Genomic DNA, 11388 nt, shown 5'->3' with positions numbered 1-11388 from the left:
ACCGCCGTGGCCCAGCGAAGGCAGGAGCCAATCCCGGGGAAAGCGCTCGGGCCGCCCGCGCGGGCAGGGACACCTCGGCGCGAACGGGGAACTGCCGCGGCCCAGCGAAGGCAGGAGCCAATCCCGGGGAAAGCGCTCGGGCCGCCCGCGCGGGCAGGGACACCTCGGCGCGAACGGGGAACCGCCGCAGCCCAGCGAAAGCAGGAGCCAATCCCGGGGAAAGAGCTCGGGCCGCCGGCGCGGGTAGGGACACCTCGGCGCGAACTGGGAACCGCCGCGGCCCGGCAGCAGTGGGCTCCAACCGCTGGGCAAACTCTCCGGCCGCCCGAGAGCGCAGGGGCTTGTGCACAAGGGCACGTCAACCGGCTCCAGCAAGCAGCAAGGGAGCGCGCCGTGCCGGCAACCGCGGGCGCGCACCATAGCGGCAACCGGGGGCACACACCAGTCCTGCAAAAAACAAGAACCTCTGACCTGCCACACTAGACCAGCTGCGGACCCAGAAAAAGAAGGCAACACACCAAGGCTAAAACGGAGTAAAAACATCGATTTTTTTTTTTCCAAATTTTTTCTCCCAAATTTTTTCTCCCTTGTTCTTTCTTTCTTCTTAATTATTTCTTTTCTTTCCTTCTTTCTTTATTCTTTTCCTGGGGTTTTATTGGGGGGGTTTTGGGGGGTATATATATATATTTTTTTAATTTTTTTTCTCTCTTTTTTCTTTCTTTCTTTCTTCTTTATTCTTTCTTTTCTATCTTTCTTTGTTCCTTTCTTTCTTCCCTTTTGGGGTTTTTTTTAGGGGGGGTTTTGTGGTAAATTTTTTATTTTCTTCTCTTTCTCTCTTCTTTTCTTTCTTCTATTTTCTTGGGGATTTTTTGGGGGGGTGTTTTTCCTTCACCTCTTCCAATAATAACAAACTTTATCTCTAACGTGTTGCATATAATCTCTCCTTCTCATCCTTTCTCTTTAATCGTGGTTTATTCATTTGTGTGTCTAGCTTAGCCCCCCTACCACTCTAAATAATATAATATAATTACTATATAAACCCAAATACAATACAATCCCACTTTCTTACTATACTATGTATTTTTCTATCCTTTTCTTCTATTTTTATTAACATACAATGTAAATATTACTAACTGCCTTGCACAGTCTCAACTATTATTAATCTATCAACCCCTCTATCAAAAATTATATTTTTCCTCCCCCAAAACAACTCTTATCTATTCTTCTTATAGTATAAAAGCTCAAATCTCTTTACATTTATATTAATACGGGCTAGTTGGCTAACGATAGCAGGATAGAGTGGGGGATACTTTCTGAGGGTGTGGGTCTCCTGCCTGGGCTGTGTGTTTATGTCTTTAACAGCATATCCACAAAAGAACTCAAGACAAAGCAGATAGAGTGACTCTCAACCAAGTAGCCAGAAGGAAGATCCTATCAAAGAACATCTGAAATATAACCGAACAGCATAAACAAACGACATAAAGGGTAACTCAAGACCATCAGGCTCAGGATATCAAAGAGACTGCACCACTGAAACTCCCAGACCTTCGATAAAGAATATTACACCACAAAGGAGGGAAGTCAAAGCAGACTACCCCCCCAAAAATAAATAAATAAATAAATAAATAAATAAATAAATAAATAAATAAATAAAAACAAAAAGAATCCAACATGGTAAGACGCAAAAATAACCCCTCAATGAAAAGAAAAGAGGAATCCTCAGAAAGAGAGATAGACGAAATAGACATAGCCCAAATGTCAGACATGGAATTCAAAACAATGGTGTTAAAGAAGCTCAATATACTCGACATCCTTAAAATCAACTATGACAACCTTCAAGGAAGTTACCAGCAGCTCCAAGAAAATTACAGGGAACTGGCAGAGAACTACACCAGCATAAAAAAAGACATAGAAATTGTTAACAGGAACCAGGAAGAACTTAAGAATACAATCTCTGAACTGAAAAACACAGTAGAATCAGTCAAAAGCAGACTTAACGAAGCAGAGGATCGGATTAGTGAGTTAGAAGATAATGTAGAGAAAAACTCCCAGACAATACAGCAAAATGAAAAACGATTGAAAAAATATGAACAAGATGTAAGGGAATTACAGGATAGCATTAGGAAAAATAATTTAAGGATCATCGGAATACGAGAGGGAGAAGAAAAGGAACATGGAATTGAAAATCTGATAGGAGAAATAGTGACAGAAAATTTTCCGAACCTGATGAGAGGAAAAGCTATGCAAGTCCAAGAAGCACTGAGAGTTCCAATCAAGAGGAACCCCCAAAAACCCACTCCAAGGCACATCATAGTTAAAATGGCAACATTCCAAGACAAAGAGAGAATCCTAAAAGCAGCAAGAGAAAAGCAGCAAATAACATACAAGGGAGCTCTGATAAGGCTATCAACTGATTTCTCAACAGAAACATTACAAGCCAGAAGGGAATGGTCAAAAATATTTCAAGCAATGAAAAACAAAGGCCTACAACCAAGAATACTCTACCCAGCAAGGCTCTCATTCAAAATAGAAGGTGAAATAAGGAGTTTCTCAGACAAAGGAAGACTGAAAGAATACATCTCCACCTAACCAGCATTGCAAGAGATGCTAAAGGGAATGTCCTAAGAAAAAAAGAAGAAGAAAACAAGAGAGGAGAGGAACAGAGGTACAAAGGGAAATGAATAAATACACATGAATAATAACCTTAAATGTAAATGGATTAAATGCTCCAATTAAAAGACATAGGGTAACGGAATGGATAAGAAAACAGGACCCACATATTTGCTGTCTACAAGAAACACACCTCAAAACAAAAGATTTACACAGACTGAAAGTAAAGGGATATAAAAAAATATTCCAAGCAAACGGACCGGAAAAAAAAGCCGGGGTAGCAGTTCTCATATCAGACAAAATGGATTTCAAAGCAAGGACAATAAAAAGAGACAAAGAAGGACACTTCATAATACTTAAAGGAACAATCCATCAAGAAGATATGACTTTGATAAACATATATGCACCCAACATAGGAGCACCCAAATACATAAAGCAAATACTAGAAGACCACAAAAAGGATATCAACAACAACACACTCATAGTAGGGGACTTCAACACTCCATTATCAACAATAGACAGATCATCAAAGCAAAGAAACACCAAGGATATACAGGCATTGAACAACACACTAAACCACATGGATCTAACTGATATATATATATAGAGAACTTTTCACCCCAAAGAAGCAAAATATACATTCTTTTCAAGTGCACATGGGACATTTTCAAAGATAGACCACATGATAGGTCACAAAACAAGCCTCAACAAATTCAAGAAAATTGAAATCATATCAAGCATCTTTTCAGATCACAATGCCCTGAAACTAGAAATCAACCTCAGAGAAAAAAATCAAAGACACCCAAACTAATGGAGATTGAATAACATGCTATTAAATAATGAATGGGTTAACAATGACATCAAAGAAGAAATCAAGAAATTTCTAGAAACTAATGATAATGAGCACACAACAACCCAAAACCTGTGGGACACAGCAAAAGCAGTCCTGAGAGGGAAGTTTATAGCAATACAGGCATATCTGAAAAGGCTAGAAGAATCTCAAATAAAAAACCTAACCACAATGCTACAAGAACTAGAACAACAACAACAAACAAAGCCTAGGGCAAGAAGAAGGAATGAAATCATCAAGATCAGAGCAGAACTAAATGACATAGAGACTAAACAAACAATCCAGAAGATCAACAAAACTAGGAGCTGGTTCTTCGAAAAAATCAACAAAATCGACAAGCCTCTAGCCAGTCTAATCAAGAAAAAAAGAGAGAAGACACAAATAAACAAAATCAGAAATGAAAGAGGAGAAATCACGACTGATACCTCAGAAATACAAATGATAGTTAGAAATTACTTCAGACAACTGTATGACAAGAAATTTGACAATCTAGAAGAAATGGACAAATTTCTAGAAACATACAACCTCCCAAAACTAAATCAAGAAGAAGTGGAAAGTCTCAACAAACCAATAACAAAAAAGGAAATTGAAACAGTAATCCAAAATCTCCCGGCACACAAAAGCCCTGGACCGGATGGCTTCACAGGCGAATTCTACAAAACATTCAGGGAAGAACTCCTATCCTCCTCAAACTGTTCCAAAAAATCCAAGAAGAGGGGAAAATCCCAAACTCTTTCTATGAAGCCAGTATTATCCTAATCCCCAAACCAGGTCAAGACACAACAAAGAAAGAAAACTACAGGCCAATATCACTGATGAACATCGATGCTAAAATCCTCAATAAAATATTGGCAAACAGGATCCAGCAATACATCAAAAAGATCATACATCATGATCAAGTGGGCTTCATTCCAGGGATGCAAGGATGGTTTAATATTCGCAAATCAATAAATATAATACATCACCTAAACAGAATGAAAGACAAAAATCACATGATCATATCAATAGATGCAGAAAAAGCATTTGATAAAGTACAACACCCATTTATGATGAAAACACTGAGCAAAATGGGAATAAAGGGAGCATATCTTAACATAATTAAGGCTATATATGAGAAGCCTGAGGCCAACATCATACTCAATGGACAAAAACTGAAAGCATTCCCCCTGAACTCAGGAACTAGACAAGGTTGTCCACTCTCTCCACTCCTTTTCAACATAGTGTTGGAAGTCCTAGCCACAGCAATCAGACAAGAAAAAGAAATAAAAGGCATCCAAATTGGGAAAGAGGAAGTGAAACTTTCATTATATGCAGATGACATGATAGTATACCTAGAAAATCCTATAAACTCCACTAAAAGACTACTCAATATAAAAAGTGAATTTGGCAAAATCGCAGGGTACAAAATAAATATACAGAAATCTAAGGCATTTCTGTATACCAACAATAAAATAGCAGAGACAGAGACAAAAAAGAAAATACCATTTACTATAGCAACAAGAAAAATAAAGTACCTAGGAGTAAACTTAACCAAAGAGATAAAAGACCTGTACTCTGAAAATTACATAACATTGAAGAAAGAAATTAAGGAAGAAACAAATAAGTGGAAGCAAATACCATGTTCTTGGATGGGAAGAATCAACATCATCAAAATGGCCATACTACCCAAAGCAATTTACAAATTCAATGCAATCCCTATTAAAATACCAATGACATATTTCACAGACCTAGAACAAATACTACATAAATTCATATGGAACCAAAAAAGACCCCGAATAGCAAAAGCAATCTTGAGACAGAAGAACACAGCAGGAGGAATCACAACACCAGATATCAAACAATACTACAAAGCCACTGTAATCAAAACAGTATGGTACTGGCATAAGCACAGACATATAGATCAGTGGAACAGAATAGAGAGCCCAGAAATAAACCCAGGCCTCTATGGTCAACTAATCTTTGATAAAGGAGGAAGGAACATAAAATGGAGTGAGAAGAGCCTCTTTAACAAATGGTGCTGGGAGAACTGGATAGGGACCTGCAAAAAAATGAAACTAGACCACCAACTTACACCACACACGAGAATAAACTCAAGATGGATCAAAGACTTAAATGTAAGCCGTGACACCATAAAAATCCTAGAGGAAAACATAGGCAAGAAAATATCAGATATCTCACGTAACAATCTCTTCACGGATACATCTCCTAAAGCAAGAGAAATAAAGGAAAAAATAAATAAATGGGATTACATCAAACTGAAGAGTTTCTGCTCAGCAAAAGAAAACATCAGCAAGATGAAAAGGAAACCAACCATATGGGAAAACATATTTGCCAATGACATCACAGACAGGGGACTGATTTCCAAAATATATAAAGAGCTGATACGACTCAACATCAAGAAAACAAACAACCCAATTAAAAAATGGGCAAGGGACCTGAACAAACACTTCTCCGAAGAGGACATACAGAAGGTCCATAGACACATGAAAAAATGCTCAACATCATTAGCCATCAGGGAGATGCAAATAAAAACCACAATGAGATACCATTTTACACCAGTCAGAATGGCCATCATCAACAAATCAACAAGCAACAAGTGCTGGTGAGGATGTGGAGAAACGGGAACCCTACTGCACTGTTGGTGGGAATGCAGACTGGTGTAGCCACTATGGAGAACAGTATGGAATTACCTCAAAAGATTAAAAATGGAACTGCCTTTTGAACCAATGACTCCACTACTAGGATTATACCCGAAGAATCTTGAAACCCCAATTCAAAAGAACTTATGCACCCCTATGTTCATTGCAGCACTGTTTACAATAGCTAAGTGCTGGAAACAACCTAAGTGCCCATCTGTAGATGAGTGGATCAAAAAACTGTGGTACATTTACACAATGGAATACTATGTAGCAGAAAGAAAGAAGGAACTCCTGCCATTTGCAACAACATGGATGGAACTAGAGAGAATTATGCTTAGTGAAATAAGCCAGGCGAAGAAAGAAAAATACCATATGATATCACCTAATACAGGAAACTAAAGAACAACACAAACAAAGGAACTAAATAGAACAAAGAGCAGAATAGCAGTCAATAGGGGGGAGGGGAGAGGGAGAGAAGGGGGATAAGTAAGGGAAGGGTTTAATTAAAGAGCCTGTATGAAAGACTCATGGACATGGACAACGGGGAGGGATATGATTGTGGGAGAGGGGGTGGGTTGGGTGGGGGAGAGAAATTGGGGGAAAAGGGGACAACTGTAATTGAAAAACCAAAATAAAAAAAAATTTAAAAAAAAAATGCTTTTTGAATAAATGAATGAATTACTGTTCAGAAATCCATCTATTGAGAGGTGTTCTCCAGAAAGGAAGGCCTTCATCTTTTTTTCCTGTTCCTCTCAGAGCTAGGCACAAAGCTGAACACTGCAGAGGAATCAGGTTCATTCTTGGATCAACTGGGCATTTGATTAAACAGGCAAAAGTCAACAGACCATCTTTTCATCCAGTAAGCCTCATTCACTGGGTCTTCACATAAGTTTCTGCACAGCTGGTAGCTGCCAAGGGCCCAGAAGATGCCATGAGCACAGCAAAATGCTCACTGAGGAATGACCACAAAGAAACAGCCAAGGAGAAACCTCCTCAGGGAGGAACATGATGATCTGGCCTGCCCTTCAGTCTCTATCTGGCCAAGTTCCTATTTTCCTTGAGGGAGGACTTAGGGCCAGGCACCCCAGCCGTGCGTGAGGCCACAGAGCACCCTGGGCAGGAAGGCAGGAAGTTGCAGTGGTGAGCCGCAGGAGCTCCAGTCTGCAGCATTTCATGGATTTCACGGAACGTGGATGGAGCTGCCATAAGGGCTGATCACAGAGCCACAGAGGCTTGCATTCTTTGTCTAGGTTCCCTGAAACATCTTTGCCCAGGAGCCAATAAGACACAAACAGAATTTCAGCAAGAACGCCTGGCAGGCAAGTCACCTGTTCAAGTACTCATTATTTTATTTATATTAGAATACATTTAGTTACAGAGAAATATCAAAACAAAGCCTTAATTAGGCCACACCTGACTTCATGCAGAAATAGATTTCTCCACCCCCTTGGAAATGAGGTCATTCACCCTGGAAAAGAGATGTTAAAGAGTGATCTTAATATCATGTTGGCATCTAAAAACTTAATTGTTTTTATAATGAGAAAATTGCCAATCAGCTGTTGTCCATATTCACAAAGAGCAAAACAGAAGGAAATAGATTAACATTTTTGAAAAAAGAACTTTGAGTAGGCTGAGCAGGAACTTTTTAATGTAAGTATGACTAATTTATGAAGCAGGATTCCAAGAACAATTACAAAACCTCCTTCTCTAGAGAGACAAGACAAGGTACTTGTTTCTTCATTCAATACGCATTGCAATAAGCCCCTACCTAACAAGTGCCTAGCACTGAGCTAGGTGTTAAGGCAGACATAAAAGAAGTACAAAATAGTAACTAATAGGAAAAATAGAATTTACATGTGACAGTGAAAAGCAGCAATCATTTACATACTCATTCAAAATACATAAGTACCTGCCACGTGAAAGGCACCATATGAGACTTGAGAGCAGTTTATATAATTGAATAAAAGTTCTGCTTCTAGGAATAAGGTAGGTTAGATATCCTGAAACTCTCCTGCTACAAAACCTGAAAATTGTAGATAAAATATAAAATCCAATGTTTTAAATAAATGGGTAAGATTATAAGAAACTAAGGAAGTTTCCACAAGAACAAAGTAGAAGCACAAATTCAGGGAGGCAAGAGCAAGAAATGATGCTGAAATTGACCCAGAAATGTCTACCAACCCAGGTGGTCTAATCTCTGTTTGAACAGCCTTGTTTAGGGACATAGAAGCCTTGTGCACCATTTGAAGGGGAGTCATATTAATGAACACTCCTCACACCTCAAACACACACACAGTCCCAAGAAAAGGCTAGATACTCAGAAAAGGGTGAAGTGAGAAATAAAATCTTCTTCACAGAAGCATAGAACAAAGAATAGGTCTATTTCTGCTATTGTTCTGGGACAAGATTTTAAAATTCTCTCTTGAATATTTATGATCATTATTGTCCTCATGTCAGGGGTTTACACAGCCTAGGAAGTCATGAGTGGAGACTCGTGATATAAAGTGGACATGGTTTGACAGTGTCTTCAATGCCAGCAAGAAGCAAATGTAAATTTCTTCTGAAAATAAATATACTCAAACCAACTGAGCCTTTAATAATTCCCATAGTAGACTGACAAATAGCATGAGCTCACATTCAAAAATTATAAAATATGTAAAGAAACAGGACACCATGAACAAAAAATAGGAGCATTTTCAAAGGCACTTCCACATGGCAGTTAGACAAAAATGTAATTACTATAATAAAAAATTGATGAATAAATACTGATTAGACACAATTAAAGAGTGAATTAGTGAACTGGAAGATCACTTTGGATAAATTATCCAAAACTTACCCTACAGAGGCAAAAAAGGGAAATATTAGGGAAGGGCTAAGAGACATAGTAGAGTTAGAAGGCACAGCACACAATGAATCAGAGTTTAGAAAGCAAAAATAAAGTAGGGGAGAGGCAATATTAGAAAAGGTAAGTCTGAGAATTTCCAGGACAGGTAAAACATATTCAATATATCCAACAAATCCCAAGCAGAATTACTTTAAGTGCATACTTATAGAAACATTATTGTAAACTTTAAAATAGCAAAAACTAAAAGACCTTTCAAAAACCCAGAGAGAAAAGACGGCTTATGGTCAAAGGAATGAAAATAAAATGAATTGTTAATTCTAAACAGCAAAAGTAGAAGTCAGAAGCTGTAGATGTATATCCTCAATATTAATGCAGTGAGAAACTGAATACCAACCTAGAATTGCTTGCCTAGTGAAACTATCTCTCAAAAAAAAAAATAATAATAAAAAAAAAAAACGTAAAATGGAGACACTTTCGGGGGGGGGAAAAAACTAAGAATGATTACTAATAATAGATTCCCAAGAAGAAACTCTTAACAAATAGCTTTTAAGAAAAAGGATATGATCACAGAGAGAAAGTCTGAGATAAAAAAAGAAAAGAAAGAAGTTTGGTGAGTAAATAAAGTGTAGGGAAATTGCTTGGGTAAATCTAAACAAACAGACTCTGTGAACCAATATAATGTCTGGCACATGAAGTTAAAAATGACTGAACAAAAATAGCATGTAAATGGGGAGTAGAGAATGATGTTAAAGCATTCTAAGCTTTTTTGAATGGAAGAAAAATAAAGTTTATTAATAAACTTTGGATATTATAAAGTATTTATGTTAAATCATGAAGGGCAACCAGTAAAAGAAGAAATAACTTACTAATGAAAGGGAAAAAAATACATAGATGAAAAAAGTGCCCTAACCCATGTCATGAAATCTTAAAAACATATTTTTTGCCAAACCAAGTTCACACCATAAAAGTTAATTTCAATACAGTTTTTTTTAAAGAAGTAAAACTAAGCAATACACTTATTATTTAGGGATACATAAAAAGTTAGTAAAAATACAAAAAAAGATAAAGAGATAAACAAAATCAGGGCCCTAACTGTCTCTGGGAAAAGAATATGAAAGATATTTGGTGATGTTTATTTCTTAACCTGAGGGTATTACATGTATGCTCTTTTATTAGTTTTAGTGTATTATTATTATTTTAAAGATTATTTTTATTTATTTTTTAGAGAAAGGGGAAGGGAGGGAGGAAGAGAGGGAGAGAAACATTCATCGGTTGCCTTTTGCATGCCCCCAACAGGGAACCTGGTCCACAACCCAGGCATGTGCCCTGACTAGGAATCAAACCAGAGAACTTTCAGTTTGCTGGAGGAAGCTTAACCTACTGAACCACACCAGTCAGGGCAGACTTAGTGTAATTATCATCATCATCATCATCATCATCATCATCATCATCATCTAAAATGTGCATAGACATTATAGAGATTGTTCTAAATTTTTTAAATCCTCACCCAATGACATGCCCACTAATTTTAGAGAGATGGGGAGAAGAGGGAAAGAGAGAGGGAGAGAAACATCTATGCAAGAGAGAAACATTGATCAGCTCCCTCTCGAATGTCCCCTGACCAGGGACCAAATGAGCAACACAGGCACATGCCTTGACCGAGGATCAAACCTGCAAACCCTTGGTATACTGGATGATACTCCAACCAATTGAGCCACACTGGCCAGGACAGGATTGTTCTAAAAGTTGATGTGTGTTTATACTTAAATTAGCTTGCTTTGCTGAGAAACACACCACACCAAAAACTCAGTGGCTTTAAAAAACAATCATTTTAACCACTCATGCATCTACAGATGCTCCGGTGCTCAGCTATCTAGGCTGGGTGTGAAAGGGGACAGAGATATATGTTCTACTGCTTGAGGAGAACTGTAAGGTCAGATGGCAAAAATTATGAATAAAGAGAGAAGTGAAAACTTGAAGTCAGTAAGTACACCATATCAAAGATCTTAAGAAACTAGTTCAATAACTCAACACACTTATTTCATTTTTTATCGTGGTAAAACACACACACACACACACGCACACACACACACACATAAGATAAAATTGACCATCTTAACCATTTTTCAGTAAAGTTCAATGTTATTAAGTACATTCACATTGTTGTACAAGAATCGCCACCACCCATCTCCAGAACCTCTTTCATCTTGAAAACTGAAACTCTGCCCATTAAACAATGATCCCTCATTCCTCCAGCCCTCAAGTCCCTGGAGGCCATCATTCTGCTTTCTGTCTCTACAAATTTAACTATGTAGGTACCTGATATAAGTGGAATCATACAGTACTTGTCTTTTGTGACTGGATCATCTTACTTAGCATAATGTCCTCAAGATTCATCAAGCCACAAAAGGAGAGCATGAGGAAAAAAAATATCACTCATGAAC

The sequence above is a fragment of the Furipterus horrens genome, unplaced genomic scaffold (genome assembly GCF_987537825.1).
Source record: "Furipterus horrens unplaced genomic scaffold, mFurHor1.1.pri manual_scaffold_2, whole genome shotgun sequence".
In the NCBI taxonomy this organism is placed as follows: domain Eukaryota; kingdom Metazoa; phylum Chordata; class Mammalia; order Chiroptera; family Furipteridae; genus Furipterus; species Furipterus horrens.
Note: the sequence above shows the minus strand (reverse complement) of the source record.